Here is a 19,536-nt window from a genome sequence, read left to right as displayed (position 1 = left end):
AACTGTGTGACTGTAATAGCCTGAGGTGCACCTAGGACATGTTTGCTGCTCTAGCCAAAAATAGTAAAACAACAGTTCTTTACGGAATAGCCTGTCTCAGTCAAACAAGAAAAAATTACATAGAGCAGACAGTCTGTTCAAAATAAAGAAAACCACAGCGTTGTAAAGTAAATAGCTTCGGGGATATGTCTGGACAAATTAATTAATGCAGTCTGCGAACACACAAATTGACAATGCATTTGCATACGAAAAAGATCGTAAGTCCATGTTCAAAAATGTTCAAATGTGTGTGAAATCTTATGGGACTTAACTGCTAAGGTCATCAGTCCCTAAGCTTACACACAACTTAACCTAAATTATCCTAAGGACGAACACACACACCCATACCCGAAGGAGGACTCGAACCTCCGCCGGGACCAGCCGCACAGTCCATGACTGCACTGCCCTAGACCGCTCGGCTAATCCCGCGCAGCCATAAGACCACCAGGAATCTGTTTACTCTAAATAAATGATATACATGAATGTTCAGGAAATTCCAAGAATGTTTAGTCACGAAAAAAACTAAGCTGTTTATTTTTCATTTCCCGCCTTGTTTTTTTTTTTTTTTTTTTTTTTTTTACCATTAACAACCAGCAGATGACAGAACCGTGTACCCCGAGCGCTTCCCCCTATCGCACCCAGAGGTGCACCTCTCCGTCTGAAGCAAATCGACGGTCACGAATGTCTTTCTTCAGAACTCCAAATATATGGAAATCGCGTGGGGAGAGATTGGGACTGTATGGAGGTTGTGTAAGAGCATCCCAGCAACCTTTTGCAGCGTAGTCGACACAATTTTGGCAAAAAGTGAGCCCACCCACATGTCTTGGGTACGCTGCATATAACTTAACAAGTCTAGACAGAACCCCTTGGTGGAACTGAAGATAACATGTAAATGTTTGGTGAGCGGTCGAGGACGCGCTGACAATAGAAGACTGGAACTCAACGAGTCTTGGGTGAATCCCGAGGCATTGGTGGTAACAAATAGTTAAGCTGGTCCTGAGTCTGAGAAATGTGAACAGAAAGATAGAAATTTGGAAATGGCTTCCGATGAGCAGGTACTGAGAGGGCATACGGATAATGAGAGGATTAGCGTGGGCGAGCGAACGGGTTTTTGCCGGCGTGGCGGTTACAGGCGGCCGCAGGTGAGTCGCACGCCACCGCAGGACTATAAGCAGCGAACGCGGCTGGCTATCGACAAACATAACACACACTTTGATTACCCGAAATGAGGCGGAGAACATTAATTCCACCACAAATGTTTACGGTTACTGAATGATAAACAATTTTGTGATACACAACAAACAATATGTCCGTTTATGGCATTGCACAGTAGCCACAAACAACGAACATTACTTTATGCAGAGAATTGGAAGACAGTATGCTGCTTGATATTTTATTTTAGTGTATAAGCTTATTTCGCCCTTATTGCCTTCGTCAGTACATGTCCTGACGTCGTAGATGCACATATGTTAACTTTGAGTAAAAAAAATGGTTCAGATGGCTCTGAGCACTATGGGACTTAACATCTGAGGCCATCAGTCCCTTAAAACTACTTAAACCTAACTAACCTAAGGACATCACACACATCCATGCCCGAGGCAGGATTCGAGCCTGCGACCGTTGCAGCAGCGCGGTTCCGGACTGAAGCGTCTAGAACCGCTCGGGCACAACGGCCGGCTAACTTTGAGTAAACCATTATTGCTGTCTGAAGTTGCTGGATGTAATGTTCTCTTCAGCAACGTTTTAAAGTTGTCATTTAATTTGCTATTGCACTTATAATTCGCCTTTTACACCGAAGCGCCAAAGAAACTGGTATAGGCGTACATATTCAAATACAGAGGTATGTAAACAGTCAGAATCGACGCTGAGATTGGCAACGCCTATATAAGACAGCAAGTGTCTGGCGCAGTTGTTAGATCGGTTACTGCTGCTACAATGGCAGATTATCAAGATTTAACTGAGTTCGAACGTGGTGTTGTAGTAGGTGCACGAGCGATGGGATACAGCATCTCCCAGGTAGCGATGAAGTGGGGATTTTTCCATACGACCATTCCACGAGTGTACCGTCAATATCAGTAATCGGGTAAAAAATCAAATTTCCGATATCGCTGCGGCAGGAAAAAAGATCCTGCAAGAACAGGACCAAAGACGACTGAAGAGAATCGTTCAACGTGACACAAGTGAAGCACTTCCCCAAATTGCTGCAGATTTCAATGCTGGGCCATCAACAAGTGTCAGCTTGCGAACCATTCAACGAAACATCACCAATATGGGATTTTGGTGCCGAAGGGCCACTCGTGTACGCTTCATCACTGCACGACACAAAGCTGTACGCCTCGCCTGGGCCCGTCAACATCGATATTGGATGTTGATGATTGGAAACATTTTGTGTGGTCGGACGAGTATCATTTCAAATTGTATCGAACGGATGAACGGGTACGGGTATGGAGACAACCTCATGAATCCATGGACTCTGCATGTCAGCAGGGGACTGTTCAAGCTGGTGGAGACTCTGTAATGGTGTGTGGCGTGTGCAGCTGGCTTTATATGAGACCCCTGATACGTTTGGATACGACTCTCACATTTGACATGTACGTAAGCATCCTGTCTGATCACTTAGATCCATTCATGTCCATTGTGCATTCCGACGGACTTTGGCAGGACAATGCGACGCCCCACACCTCCACAATTGCTACAGAGTAACTCCAGAAACACTCTTCTGAGTTTAAACACTTACGCTGGCCACCAATCTCCCCAGACATGCACATTATTGAGCGTGTCCGGCATGCCTCGCAAAGTGTTGTTCAGAAGAGATCTCCAACCCCTCTTACTCTTAGGATTTATGGACTGGCTTGCAGGATTCATGGTGTCAATTCCCTCCAACACTACTTCAGACATTAGTCGAATCCATGTCACGTCGTCTTCCGGCACTTCTGCGTGCTCGCGGGGGCCCTACACGATATTAGGCAGGTGTTCCACTTTCTTTGGCTGTTCAGTGTATAATACTCTGTAATGGTGTGTGGCGTGTGCAGCTGGCTTTATATGAGACCCCTGATACGTTTGGATACGACTCTCACATTTGACATGTACGTAAGCATCCTGTCTGATCACTTAGATCCATTCATGTCCATTGTGCATTCCGACGGACTTTGGCAGGACAATGCGACGCCCCACACCTCCACAATTGCTACAGAGTAACTCCAGAAACACTCTTCTGAGTTTAAACACTTACGCTGGCCACCAATCTCCCCAGACATGCACATTATTGAGCGTGTCCGGCATGCCTCGCAAAGTGTTGTTCAGAAGAGATCTCCAACCCCTCTTACTCTTAGGATTTATGGACTGGCTTGCAGGATTCATGGTGTCAATTCCCTCCAACACTACTTCAGACATTAGTCGAATCCATGTCACGTCGTCTTCCGGCACTTCTGCGTGCTCGCGGGGGCCCTACACGATATTAGGCAGGTGTTCCACTTTCTTTGGCTGTTCAGTGTATAATACGTTATCTATTATCTGACAGTTATAGAAACTCAAGTTTGACAGCTAATTGTTTACTCAACAACTAGTTGTAGGAAGTGGCCTCTATGCCATATATTAATATCATTTTCTGAAGATAACATAACTGTGTCTCTGATAAATTTAAAAACAAAAATTATGTTGATGGAAGAAGAAAACGTCAGAAGGTTGCACAATGCCTGTGCACTTTGCTGGAAACTTCTTTATGAATTCTACGCCTTCAAGAACCGCAGAGTTTTATAGTTCGGAGATTCAACCAAAAGAAGGCTTTAGCCTTTTTTGTATATCTGGCCACGTTACTTGTTCTAGGAAGACTTTTAAACCTCTTTTCATCATATTAGCAGATTTGCTAGCAAACGTCTTGATCTTCGGTTAATTTATATTCATATCTGAAGGAAAATGGCCGGTGGGCTCCCATATAAGGACATAAAAATGGGGTAACAGCGTACCATCCATCACAATCCCAGGCATTATCATATAAGTGCGTGTAGTTGCCGCTATGGCTCCAACCGCTTGCTTCCCTTCACTGCCAGAGTCCGTCTAGATTCAAGATCGTAACTCTTTATTGAATCTTGATTGTCGACATTTATTACTTGATCCGCTGCCAGACGTTTTTCTTCATTGAGAATCCTGATTTCTCTCACGAATTGATAAGCTTTTTGTTGAATATCAGCGCCGCGCGGGATTAGCCGAGCAGTCTCGGGCGCTGCAGTCAAGTACTGTGCGGCTGGTCCCGGCGGAGGTTCGAGTCCTCCCTCGGGCATGTGTGTGTGTGTTTGTCCTTAGGATAATTTAGGTTAATCAGTGTGTAAGCTTAGGGACTGATGACCTTAGCACTTAAGTCCTATAAGATTTCACACACATTTTAGCATTTTTTTGAATATAGGCATCCCCTTCAACCAGCCGCGTGATAACTTTTTGGGTTATTTTGCGACAGACACTCTTATTCTTGCATTGGAATTTATACACTCACGAATTGGAAGCTCTGAACTGAAGTAAACCGTGAGGATCATTTCTATTCCTTATTTTCAGCGCCCAAAGTCTCAACATGCGGACATGTATTATTGCGTTTTCCTATCTCTTTGCTATAATATATTATTTATCGTATCCTACAGAATTTTTAGGTTTGACGAATGGCGAAGTTTTAGCTTGTTTTCGAAGTTCTGTAATAAAATCTTGTTCTTCCTTTTCCTTTTTTTGATGCCAACACTCCTGTAATTTTCAGGCGCGGTGTCATATCAATTACTAATCGAAGACGACACAACGGAAAGGATCAACACTTCAGTCTCTTTCCCTTGATTGTTTATCCGTATCTTGTACGCATCAGCCAGATAAACTTGTGGAAACTTCGTTCGTATGCTTGGAGCTGATGGCTGATAATAGCTGCTTTCTTGGAAATCCGTCACTGGTGTCATTGAGTCATCCTTCACTGCCAAGGCACTATCATTTTCTTCATTTAATGCCTCTTCATCTGATGCATTTTCATCTATTGAAAGATTAGTGACTTTTGCTGTGACAACATCCTCTTCTGTCAACTGCTTTATTTTTTCAAAAATAACACACTCTTCTCCTGGAGGTACATCTTCTGCAGTACTAAAGTACTCCACCAACTGTTTCATGTGTGCTTGGCCGAGACACGAACTCGAGACCTTTGCCTTTCGCGGGCAAGTGCTCTACCATCTGAGCTACCCAAGCACGACTCACACCCCGGTTTCAATTCTGCCAGTGTAAACACACGTCCACACCACGAAGATGATCTGGTCTACTGTAACAGCAACCACAAACCCATTTGACGTATTGCGACCACTGCACTGCTTGCAGAGCGACTCGTACTGCCTCTTTACTCATCCTTATCCTGTCAATAACCGTTGCAGCGTAGCAGCTAAGACTTCAGAAAGAGTTTTTCTTTCTAGTGAGTAACACACAAAACTAGTTTTGTTCTATTCTTCGCGACAACTAGCGTAACATTCCCTTATCGGAACATTCATGTGAAAAGGTGTCCCAAGTTCAAATGGCTCTGAGCACTGTGGGACTCAACTTCTGAGGTCATCAGTCCTCTAGAACTTAGAACTACGTGAAGCTAATTAAACTAAGGACATCACACACATCCATGCCCGAGGCAGGATTCGAACCTGCGCGGTTCCAGACTGTAGCGCCTAGAACCTCTCGGCCACGTGTCTCAAGTGATGGTGGACACACAACGCGAATTATCAGGATATGAACTCGGAATAGTAGTTGGCGACATTCCGTTTCGGAAATCGTTAGGGAATTCAATATTCCGAGATCCACAGTGTTAAGAGTATTCCGAGAATACCAATTTTCAGTCATTACTTCTCACCACGGATAATGCAGTGGCCGACTGTCTTCACTGAACGACCTAAAGCAGTGGCATTTGAATAGAGTTGTCGTTGCTAACAACCAAACAACACAGCGTGAAATAGCGGCAGAAATCTGTGTGGTACGTATACGGACGTGTCCGTAATGACATTTAGGCGAAATCTGGCGTTAATGGACTATGGCAGCAGACGACAGACCCGAGTGCCTTGGCAAACAGCACGACATCGCCTACAACCCCTCTCGTGGGCTCGTGACCATATGGTTAGACCCTAGACGACTGGAAAACCGTGGCCCGGTCGCATGAGCCCCAATTTCATTTGGTAACAGCCGATGGTAGGATTCGAGTGTGGTGCAGACCCCACGAAGCCATGGACTCAAGCTGTCAACAAGGCACTGTGAAAGTTTGTGGTGGCTCCATAATGGTGTGGGCTGTATTTACAAGGAATTGACTGTGTTCTATGGTCCAACTGAACCGATCATTGGCTGGAAATGGTTATATTCGACGACTCGGAGACTATTTGTGGCCATTCGCGGAATTCATGTTTCCGAAGAACGACATAAGCGAGAGGTCAGCTTGTCCACAAAAACCTGCACCGCCAGCACTTTCGCGATTTTGGACGGCTACAGACACAGCATGGTTCAGTACTCGTATTTTTCCAGTGGAGTCCATGCCACGTCGAGTTGTTGCACTATGCCGGGCTATAGAAAATTCGACACTGTATTAGGACGTATCTCCTGAGCTTTGTCACCTCATTGCGAAACACCCGTGCCTTCATTCATTCGAATTATTGTAGGCAGGCGTGAAATTTATTTTAATTTTTTATATTCATTTGTGCGTTTGTGTTTGAGAACTAAACGTTCACGGTTCCCTTTTAAGTGGGTTATGAATCTTAACTATTTGTTGCGTTTTTGCTTTTTGGAGATGCAATCATTTAAAACCTTTTGCTGTTGGATAACTCTTGTTCTTTTGGTCAATTCAGTTAAATATGTTTTTTTGGGATCTAAAAGTTTTTTTTTTTAATTTTACAGTAGTGGTTATTCTGCTCCTATGTTAAAAGTTCCTCCGGTGCAGATTGTATACCAGTCAGATTCCTCTCAGAGTATGCTGATAAAATAGCTCCATACTTAGCACTTATATACAACCACTCGCTCACAGAACGATCCGTACCTAAAGACTGGAAAATTGCTCAAGTCACACCAATAACCAAAAAGGGAAGTAGGAGTAATCCGCTGAATTACAGGCCTATATCACTAACGTCGATTTGCAGTAGGGTTTTGGAACATACTGGGTGATCAAAAAGTCAGTATAAATTTGAAAACTTAATAAGCCACGGAATAATGTAGATACAGACGTAAAAATTGACACACATCCTTAGAATGACATAGGGTTTTCTTAGAACCAAAAAAACCAAAGTATTGCTAGATGCGTAAAAGATCTCTTGCGCGCGTTGTTTGGTGTTGATCGTGTGCTCAGCCGCCACTTTCGTCATGCTTGGCCTCCCAGGTCCCCAAACCTTAGTCTGTGCGATTATTGGTTTTGGGGTTACCTGAAGTCGCAAGTGTATCGTGATCGACCGACATCTCTAGGGATGCTGAAAGACAACATCAGACGCGAAAGCCACACCATAACTCCAGACATGCTTTACAGTGCTGTTCACAACATTATCCCTCGACTACAGCTATTGTTGAGGAATGATAGTGGACATATTGATCATTTCCTGTAAAGAACATCATCTTTGCTTTGTCTTACTTTGTTAGGCTAATTATTGCTATTCTGATCAGATGAAGCGCCATCTGTCGGACATTTTTTGAACTTCTGTATTTTTTTGGTTCTAATAAAACCCTATGTCATTCCAAGCATGTGTGTCAATTTGTACCTCTCTATCTACATTATTCCGTGATTTATTCAGTTTTCAAATTTATACTGACTTTTTGTTCACCTAGTATACTCTATTCGAACATTATGAAGTACCTCGAAGAAAACGATTTATTGACAGTCAGCACGGATTCAGAAAATATTGTTCTTGTGAAACACAACTAGCTCTTTATACTCATGAAGTAATGAGTGTTATCGACAGAGGATGTCAAATTGATTCCATATTTTTAGATTTCCAGAAGGCTTTCGGCACCGTTCCTCACAAGCGTCTTCTAACCAAACTGCGTGCCTACGGAGTATCGCCTCAGTTGTGCGACTGATTCGTGATTTCCTGTCAGAAACGTCACAGTTCGTAGTAATAGACGGAAAGGCATCGGGAAAAAAGAAGGAATATCCGGCGTTTCCCAAGGAAGTGTTATAGGCCCTCTATTTTTCCTGTTCTATATAAACGACATAGAAGACAATCTGAGAAGCCATCTTAGATTGTTTGCAGATGATGCTGTCATTTACCGTCTTGTAAAGTAATCAGACGATCAAAACGACTAGGAAAATGATTTAGATAAAATATCTGTATGGTGCAAAAAGTGCCAAGTGACCCAGAATAAAGAAAAGTATGAAGTTATTCACATAAGTAGTAAAAGAAATCAGCTAAATTTCAATTAAGCGACAAGTCACACATATCTGAAGGCTGTAAATTCAGCTAAATACTTACGGATTACAATTACAAATAACCTAAATTGGAACGATCACATAGATAATATTGTGGGTAGAGCAAACCAAAGACTGCGATTCATTGGCAGAATACTTAGAAAGTGCAACAGGTCTACTAAAGAGGCTGCTTACACTACGCTTGTCCGCCCTATTCTGGAGTGTAGATATTGTGGAATAATTAACAGTCTATGTAAATCATCAATTTTCTGAATATACTAAATTAAAAGTTTTTATAGGTTTCTGTAATTTTTCTTTACATCATTTAAGATTAGTTGACCAAACCCCTTCTGATCATTCAATTTCTATGTATAAAAGTATAGCAGTAATTTTTGTAATTAGTCCATGCGTTACACTCCGCACGGATCGCAGTATAGCTTTTTGAAATATTTTAGCATGTTGCTGATCACGCAGTTGCATCGGCAAGGGACATCCTCCTCTTGCGTTACTTTCCCTCAACAGCCGCGCGGGGTAGCCGTGCGGTCTAAGGGCGTCTTGTCACGGTCTGCGCGGCGCGGCTTCCTCCGTCAGAGGTTCGAGTCCTCCCTCGGGCATGGATCTGTGTGTTGTCCTCAGTGTAAGTTAGGTTATGTAGCGTGTAAGCTTAGGGACCAATGACCTCAGCAGTTTGGTCACCTAAGACCTTACCACAAATTTCCAAGTTTTCCAACAGTAGTTGTCGATACCAGTATTATTTTTCGAATTTTGGACAGGTTAATATTATCTTAGTTACTTCTCAGAAAATTTTATTCGCAGTACGTTATACTTCAAGCTAAAATTTATGAAAAGGACTTACTTATTAAAATATTTTAGTTTCGATGCTGTAATTGATTAGTACTAGCTCTGAATATACAGTTAAATTTTTTTCGACACATTTGAAATTACGAGCTTTTTGCACACTTAAAATTTCTATTATTAATCACGTTTAATATGTTTATTTCTGGATTCATTAATGAAATAACAATCGAAATTAATAATGTAACGAAAACTAGTAGGAATTCATTTGTTAAGAAAAATTGTAAACGCTCTGGAACGTTGTTATTTCCGCAGAGTGTGGAGTCGTAAGCTTGCCTCTGATGTGATCGGACGTATTTTTGTCTAGCAGGTGCGGATAATGTAATTTCGGCTCTGTTAATGCGAAAAATTAAAATAGTTGAAACGTCCCCTTTGAAAATTTTACAAGACTGTCCTTTAACTGACACACAATATTTTTAGCGCAACGCAATCTGACTATCAAAGATCCCTGCAAAAGAATGGCCCTGAGTAACATTAAACTATACCTTTCACAAATCGCTTACCTCACAAAAATCTTGGTTACTCGAACTACTGCAATACAGCCGGCGCCACTACTGCCAGCTAAATAAAAGATTCAAACTATGGAAGGCAGTAACTACTGATAGGGATAGTTAGCAAATGAAAGATATTAATAGAGAACAAACACTGTATTTACCTTATTAGTCATAATATATATAGCAGTTCATGACAAATTACAAAACTCCGCCATCTCTCTCCCCACATCCACCACTGCTGGCGGCTCACCTCCAACTGCGCAACGCTACGAGCTGTTCACAGCCAGCTGCCTAACACTACAATGGCGAGTATTACAACAGTGCAAAACAGCTACAGCCTGCACACAGCACAGCCAGTGATTTTCATACAGAGGTGGCGTTACCAATAAAAAAACCTAAACAGCCTACTTACATAGCCCCCATGCTCCCCACAAAAATTTTACAAATTGATTTGGGCAATGGCCAATAATTATTTGATAAAATTTTTCATAATTACAATAACAAAGAAATCAAATGCACACACTTATCGATACAATGTTGGTCTAAAGCTAAAATTTTCTCACAGTCCATAAAGACAGTCCTGATCGTTTATCACAGTAAAATAGTAGTGTTTTTCTCAAAGTCTGAGCAGTAAAAGAAAATGCACATGGAAGTAGTCGATTTCCATGCAGTCTTGAAGAAGTAGCGTTGTCCTTCCAACGGAAAGACAGTGCTGACTCTCGACATGCAGACAGGTCATGGGCCACAACGGAGCAAACCCACAGCAGAGTCAGTCGAAATTTTGAAGAGTATTGGTAGGTAGGTCATCACAGAGCAGACCCACTGTAGTCCTGGTAGAGATTACGGTACTGGTGGGCCACCAGAGGTGCAGACCCACTGCAGTCCTTGTAGAAATAATGGTACTGGTGAGTCAGCAAAGGTGTAGACCCACTGTAGTCCTTGTAGAAATGGCCAGCAGCCATCTGTTGTGACTGTGCAGGTGCACAATCACCATTGAAGAGTCTTGCGGACAATATAGCAAGTCCACAAACCACCACTTGTGCACTCAAAAAGTTTTTGGAATTGTCCTTAGAACCAGCAATGCTGTTATCCAGTCCCTTGTTGAATTATTAACACATGTGCAAACACTAACAGTCCCTACTTCTCACATATTGTCCATATACTATGACCAACAGAAACGTGTGCAGTGAAATGTAACTTACAAGTTAATAATATGATGAACTGGTGTCAATTACAATTTTATAACATAAGAATACAATTACAAAGGTACAAAATACATCATTAAAGAACATAACAATACAGATAACATTTGTAGTACAGGCTTGACAACAGAATAGAAATAAACATATACATCAGTGTTACAGGAATTATGACATGAGTACATACATAAAAGATCAGAATAACTTTCACAGAACAGAATTAATAATGTCTAAACATCTTTACAAAGTAAATAACATATTATTAATGCCAATTGTATTTGAGGATAACAGTATTCCTCATCATAGTGAATGTAACTTAGTATTAGAAGAGAAAAAAGTTCTATGAAACAGTACACAGAGACAGGAAGAAAACAAATACACAAGGGTACACAAACACATAGGGGGTTAACACAATGGAAAGGACAGGGTTCGTTTTCAGTGTAACTTTTGGTACTGCAGTATTTTGCGAACAAAACCTTTTTTGTTCTTGGAGATCTCCCTTCGTTCATCATTATTCCCAAAAAGTCCTATCTGTACCTCTTTTCTGTATTCTAACCATATTTCTTTCAAAATAAATATGGCTCATTGTACAATACTCATTTAGGCCCAAATCGTTTTCATATAACTATCAAAGCATTCTTTCCCTATTCTCCATAGTTAGGTTCTTATATAGTCTACCCCCTCTTAAGCTAACTTAAATCTACTGAGCTCAGATATTAAACTAAGGGACGAGGCAATGCAGCAGCACAAAACAATTAACACAAACAGCAGTGACATAACAATGGAAATTTGCAAAGCAAGCTACAGTAAATCTAAATTACCAAGCAATTCACATTACAACTAATATGAGGCAATGCGCAGCAAACAAGAAAAATAAATCTGGCTTAGCAGAGTAACACAAATTAAAATTCAGTAGCACTATGCCTGGCAAACAGCAGCAGCAAATAAAATTTAAACCTAGACCTCAAGCAGAAAAAAATATTACCCTAAAAATGGCCATGTCTAATACCTATGTCACATCGTAACACTAGAGTGATGCCATCATGATTTATTCTACAAAAGAAATTACCAAGTACTTGAAAAGAAAATTATGATTGCAGTTCCTGTGAAGGTAAATGTCTTTTTGTGCTCCCTCATTTTTTTTTGAAAAAAATTATTATTTACTCGATCTGTAGACAGAAAATATTTATATTAGTACATCTATAAAATTTTATTTTAATCAATGCTGCAGTGCAGCTAGAAACTAGATATTAAACGAAATGAGCAAATATATACATAAAGCAAGCCATATGGCATTTCTCTCAACTAGCAAGACAATAGACGTAAAAATGTTCCTCGTCATTTCATTAGGCAATTTAGTAAATATCATAAATTAAGAGCTCCACAGTGTAATCATATGGTTTCAAGTTCGACCGTGTCGTTTTTGCGATGCTTTCTACAAAGGGACGTCAATAGCGAGGATAATGGCCTCCCTTTTTTTTTTTCTACCTGTGCCGCTGACACACACTAATGGCTTTTTTCCAGCCGACTGTCGCCCAGCTGGGTGCCCACGACGCATTACATGCAGGTGGTCACTTAACTTTCTTACCGAAATATTTACGACAGCAGTTTCCGCTACAGTGACAGTCTCACATAAAAATATTTCACAGGTCAAGAATTAGCGTTGCAAATATGTAGAAACAAAATCCTATGAATATAACAGTGTTCAAAACGTTTTCGTCGGCATTGTGATACATTCATGCATTTACACACATTTCATAACTCTTAAAGTACGATTCTTGGTTTCCAACAACCTTTTTCACAAATCAGCGTCCCTAACCACTACTCATTATTCCTTACCTTATTCTTCGACACTTCTTCAATATTTTATGATAACAGATACGTAGCATACTCAAATAACTCATATAGCATCAGCTTACTGATCATAAAACATACCGTAACAGCATAATACACATAGTCATCGTAATAATAACATCATAACACCTCAGTCAACTCTCAAAATCGTCGTAGCTTCCTCCAAAAATTTCAAAACCTAAAAAAAAATTCTCTGCTCATGTCAAAAGTGTCATCTGCCTGAAACGTACCTTAAAAATCATGATCCCATACCAAATACATCATTCAAAGCTCTCATAGTATCACAATGGTTCCGAAAAAATATGAAGAGTTCACAAAGTACTGACAAAATACAATTTCATAAGTGTGAAGTTATCCAACTGTGTAATTGCGTAAACATGTCACTGATGTAGTAAAAAAAATGTTTGTCTCTCTCAGTTAAATGATCAGAAAGCTGTGTAATTTGTGTGTTACAGAAATATGGTACCGATGTGTAAAGTTGTATCAGCAAATACCATATTAGCTAGGGCTCCTTGTGCTTGCCAAACACATGGTACACAAAGTAGGCGTGTACCCCCCTGAGGATTAATGTAATTATACCCTCAGGTGTTACAGATTATTGCAATGGAATGAAATGTATCACGGAAAAACTTCGTATCATTGTACTTCAAATATCTTTAAAAATAAATGTTTTAAGTACAAAATTAATCACTCAAATGCGTGTCCTGTAGCGCTAAATGTGCGTCTTGCTGTAAGATAATTCTGTGGAAGTGTCGTAGTTATCGTCCTCTGTAAGCAAAGATCTGTTGAAGTCAATGTACTTACCTCATCATAAACGAAAGTGAAATGCTTTGCGTATAGATATCTTAGTTATTACGCTTATTGTTGTGATGAAGAAAGTACTGTACTGTAACATATTGTTGTGCTACGGAAAAGGCTGTCTCATTGTAACTATACCACAAAAGTTACTACTAAAACATGTTTTACTTTCCAGAATAAAACAGAAAACTGTGCAGATATAAAACAGAAACACTGCAAAAGCAACATTGTAAATTGTCACTCATTAGTAGCGTCGTGATAAAATCGTGCAGCTGTCACATAAACTAACCACTATGTCATCTGGTATCTCACTGAAAGTACTTTAAATCCAGAACGTATTTTCAAGTAAACCAAAATGTTGCATTAGAATCTCATTAGCAGTACCAGTATGTGTCCTAAGTATGTAAGCCTGATAGTCGTTACGTAATGCAACTAGCAAGCAAGAATGTACAAATACAACACTGTGTCGTCTGTTCACTATAACAATGCATTCGTAACTTCTGTTTAAAAATGTTCCCTAGGTTCTAGACTGGATACTTAACTTCAAACATTGTTGCATTTTAACAGTTACTTCAGTCTAACAAAGCATACTAGTAATGTAAAGTGAAAAATTTTATGGCAAAGACTAAGTTAAAAAGCAGATCATCTCTCAATAAACGGTTTTACATGTGAAATGTGGTGTAAACCTTTACTCTTCCTAGTACGCAGAGTTTCAACTTCAATGCAATTATCGTGTAGTATACGTCGGATTCTGTAAGGTCCATTGTAAACTAGAAAGAATTTGTGACTCAAGTGTTTCTTCTTATGTGACAATGAATGAGCTTTAATGAGAACTTTCTGACCAATATATAATTTCTTTGCATTTGCTTTACCGTGTAGTTTTCTCCTTTTGTCTGCTGCAGATTTTATATTTTTAATAGCCAAATCAATTATGTCTTTGTGTCGAAGTTTACGTGTATTCGGGAAAGGTACAAGCTCTCTGATTCTGTTCGGTGGTTTTTCATTCTTCAGTACAAGAGTAGGTGGTAAAGCAGTGGAGTCATGAGGCATTTCATTCAGCACGTTTTGAAATAAGTGTAAATATCTGTCCCAATGCTGATGCTTTCTGTGACAATAAAGTCTGCAAAGCTTATTGATTTCTTTCATAATCCGTTCAGATGGGTTTCAGATGGGTTACAATGTGGTAAGTACAATGAAATAAAAACAGGTTTGATTTTATGATTGCGAAGCATGCGTGACCAAACAGCAGATCTGAATTGCGGTCCGTTATCTGAAATGACTTTACTAACGTGTCCAACGTCATGTAAGAAATTTTTAACAAAGGCGTTGGATACAGACCGTCCAGTGGCTTTACGTAACGGTGTGAAAGAAACAAATTTTGAAGTAAGTTCAACAGCGACTAGAACGTACGAAAATCCATTAGATGTTCTGACAAGCGGTCCCAAGAGATCAACAACAGCAAATTCTTTTAATTTAGAAGGAATCATAGGAAACAGCGGAGCACGATGGGAGATAGGAGATGGTTTCGCCTTTTGACAAAGTTTACAAATAGACAAGACTCTTCGAATTCTCTTTTCCATATTGTTAAAATAACAAGTCGTTCGAAGAATATGATAACATTTTCGTGGACCAAAATGTGCGTAGCTGAAATGAATGTACCAAATGAGCTTATTAACAAAATCGTCTGGAATGCAAAGTACCCATAGCTTGTCATCAACAGTGCAGCGTTTGAACAGTATGTTGTTTCTAACCAGGTAATAATGCCGAATCTGAGTGTGTGTCTTTTCATGGCTTTTACTTTTGATGTCTTTCCAAATCGGATCTTTATCTTGTTCATGAGCAATGTCCTTTAAAGATGTGGTGATGAAGTTTTCAAAGGCGACTTTCTGAATGTAAAGAATACTGAAATTTTTCTCAATGTTGCCTTCTGTGTTACTTTTCTCAAGCCCAGCCGGTGCGCGTGACAGCGCGTCCGCAACAATGTTCTCCTTGCCGGGAATGTAGACTATTGTGAAGTGGAATTCTTGCAGAAACAATGCCCAACGTTTTAACCTGTCATGATTTAATTTTGAAGACATAAGAAATTGTAATGCACGATGATCACTGTATACTTTTACGTGCTTACCAGAAAGAAAGAAACGGAATTTGTTAAATGCCCAAACGATAGCTAAAGCTTCTAATTCAGTAACGGAATAATTTTTTTCAGATTTTGTTAGCACTCGGCTAGCAAAAGCAATGGTTTTCTGAACAGTAATGTCATTTTCTATGGCTTCTTGAAATAAATGGGCACCAAGACCGACTTTAGAAGAATCCGTGCTAAGGCAGAAATCTTGTGACAGATCTGGATGAGCTAGTATTGGCGCGTTAAGTAGCGATTCTTTCAAAGAATTGAATTCCAACTGTGCTTCTTCGTCCCAGTTCCAAATAGTATTTTTTCCAGTGAGAGAACAAAGTTTTGGTGTAACAAGAATTTGCATATTCAGAAAACGACGGTAAAAATTTACGAGACCTAGAAAACTGCGGACTTGTCTTTTTGTGGATGGAACTGGAATGGCTCTGATTGCTTCTAACTTTTCAGGATCCGGCTGAATGCCTTCAGAAGAAATAATATGTCCCAAAAACTTCACCTTTGTCCTACCGAATTCAGACTTTTCCAAGTTAACTGTAATTCCAGATTCTGCAAAAATATGTAACACGCTGTTGAGGATGGGATTGTGTTGTTCCCATGAGGTTTCTGCTATCAGAATATCGTCTACATATAAGGTGATGTGACGTTTTAAGCACTCAGATAATATGGAATTTAGCCCGCGAATGAATGCTGCCGAAGAAATGTTCAAACCAAAAGGAAGTTTCCGAAACTGATAACAAACGCCGAAACAAAGGAAAGCTGTGTATTTTCTACATTCTGGATGAAGTTCGATCTGATAAAAGCTGGATCTGAGATCAATAGAAGACAACACTTTTACGCCATTAAAATTTTGAAGAAGTTCTTCCAACGTTTGCGGCCTGTCTGTTTCAGGAATAATGATAGTATTGATTTGTCTCGAATCTAAGACAAGTCTGATCGATCCATTTTTCTTCTCAACAGCCGGCCGAGGTGGCCGTGCGGTTAAAGGCGCTGCAGTCTGGAACCGCAAGACCGCTACGGTCGCAGGTTCGAATCCTGCCTCGGGCATGGATGTTTGTGATGTCCTTAGGTTAGTTAGGTTTAACTAGTTCTAAGTTCTAGGGGACTAATGACCTCAGCAGTTGAGTCCCATTGTGCTCAGAGCCATTTGAACCATTTGAATCTTCTCAACAACATGTAACGGATTGTTGTATGACCTTACTGCAGGCTCAATAATGCCCTCGTCAAGCATAGATTGTATTTCTGTTCTAACACGGTCCCTATAATGTGCTGGAATTACGTATGGTCTAACACAAAATTTAGTATGCTCACGAACACGAAATTGGTATTGAAATCCCTTGATTGTTCCTGTTTTGTGAGTAAAAACTGTGGAATGTGCTTGAAAAATCTCAAAAAGGTCCTGCCTATCAGTGTCATTACAATTCTCAATTGTTTGAACTTTATTCTGAATTAACTCATTGATTTCAAATATGCCGTCGATATCACCCCTGTCAGTACTTGCAGAGTGATTGTTAGTGTCACGTTCCGTCGAAAATTCCGAACTGTTGTCTAACAGGAGGTAAAGCCGATTAATTTCTTCGTCATGGTTTGAGAGCCAATCTTCAAATTTCAAAGCTACTGACTTACCTTCTTTTTCTGAACTTATTTCAGCAACGTGAAAGCTTAAGATTGCTTTGTAATCATTCAAAAAGTCTACTCCCAGTATAATTTCCGTCGACAATAATGGAACAATAAGAAAGTTCATAGAGAAGCTGTGGCTTTGGCAAAAGAATTCTAAATTGGTTTGTTGGCGTACATCTACACTTTTTCCAAAGATTGCACCTTGTAATTTAATCTTACATAACGGAAGTGTGGGGCAATCGTTCGATTTGTTGCATTTTCTAAAAGCTGTTTCACTAATTACTGAAATGGGACTGCCAGAGTCAAGTACTGCCGTAAATTTTACGTCATTTACAGTAATGTGAATCACAGGATATGCAATGTTGTTATGTTTTATGTCGTGTTCCTGGAGTAAGATGTCCCTAATGTCTTCCATTTTTACGTAATTACTAGCTACGGCAGCTGCGTCGTTAGTTTCATACGTACGTTTTGTGGCTGCCAGCGGTATGAGTCATTGCCTATTGTCTCTTTGTTTCCGCGCGTCATTATTGGGGTTTGGAGACCTAGCTTCTACAAATTCACTTTGTCGAGAGGGCCCTGCTCAGTTTGAATCCCGCCAGTTCTGATGCAATTCAGGTCTGTCGTTACGATCATATCGTCTGTCGTCATGTCGGTAGATTCCATAGTTTCTTTCTTGACGGTCACGTGGTGGAGAACTTCTCCCTGAATCGTAACTGCGCGCTGGTCCGTTGCGTCTAAAGTTATTCTGTCTCCCTTGATAATATTTATTTTGGTTCCCATATTGTCTGTTTCTCTGTGATAGTCATTACCACGGAGAGGTGATCTTTCCCTGTAGTTATTACTACTCTGCCAACGGTTGTCATACGGGTGGTGTCTGTTTTGGTCACGATTTGTGTTGTGAGAATAGCCTTGTCGTGTCCAGTCATTACTTCTTTCATCGCGGAATTGCGACGGATGTGATCTGTAATTGTTGTGCTCGTGCGTTCCGCGATTGTCAGTGTCAATTTCCAGTTCTTGTAAGAGTCCTTGAAAAGCTTCAATGTCGTCTTTGCAACGTCCTGCCAAAATAATATGTCGTAAATGTTCAGGCAGTTTGATTAAGCAAATGCGGATGAGTTCTGAGGGGCTGTATGGGTTTGAAAGATACTGATTCTTGTGTAACATGTCTTCAAAATATTTCACAAGACTGGAAAATTCAGATTGTTCGAAACGTTTCATCATTATGATGCTATGTTTTACTCGGTCTTGTGTGGCTTGAGACCAATATGCTGAGAGGAAGGCATGGTAAAACTCTCCTTCACTGTGGCAATCGTGAATGACCGACCGCATTCTTACAGCTGGTTCATTCTCTAAGTAGCTACACATAAATTCTAATCTGTGCTCTAATGACCAGTTGGAAGGAAAACAATGAGAGAATTGATGAAGCCACGCTTGTGGATGAATGTCGTTGCCGGAATTCTTAAATGTTTTGAATTTACGTGTAGTAATGAACAGCTTATAGTCAAAATCATCATGTCGGCGAGTCGCATGTCGGTCATTATTACGTCGTTTCGGCGGTTCCATCTCAAAATTCGGTGTGCCTTGCCAATTTCTGACATAATTTCCGAAGTGTCCTGTGTTATTATTTTGTGGCTGTTCCGTATTTCTAAGTCCCTCTTCCCGTATTGGGGCGCGAGTGTCCTCTGAAATACGTAATTCTTGTACTACTTGTGCCAACTGATCTTGCACTTCCCGGATTTCCCTTTTGTACTGTGTATTGATTTGATTTTGATTTTGTTTGAATTTTCTAATTTGTTCATACTCTTCAGTGTCAGTGAAGGCTACAGGTGTTGTGTCATTCAGATCATCATCTACCTTTGTAGATAAGTTAGTGAACTGATCTGAAAGTTCGGCTACTTTATCCGATAGTGAAATTATTTCCTCTGTATGTTTTTCTGAACCAAGTTTCAGAGTGTCCATTTGTGTTGAAATGGTATCTACTGTGTCCTTTAAGTTTTCCTGAGTTTTTGCAAGTTGCATAGCCGTATCGGTAGATGCAACTAAGTCAATTTTAGCTTGCAAGGTCTCATGATTTTCATGAACAATAGTTTGCAGTTCTTTTATGGCTGCTTCGTGATTCCGTAATGCATTTTCATGCCGCGAAAAAATAGGTTGAAAATGCCCACAAATTTG

This window comes from Schistocerca nitens, chromosome 4 (genome assembly GCF_023898315.1).
Source record: "Schistocerca nitens isolate TAMUIC-IGC-003100 chromosome 4, iqSchNite1.1, whole genome shotgun sequence".
Classification (NCBI taxonomy): Eukaryota; Metazoa; Arthropoda; class Insecta; order Orthoptera; family Acrididae; genus Schistocerca; species Schistocerca nitens.
This window is presented reverse-complemented; position numbering follows the sequence as displayed.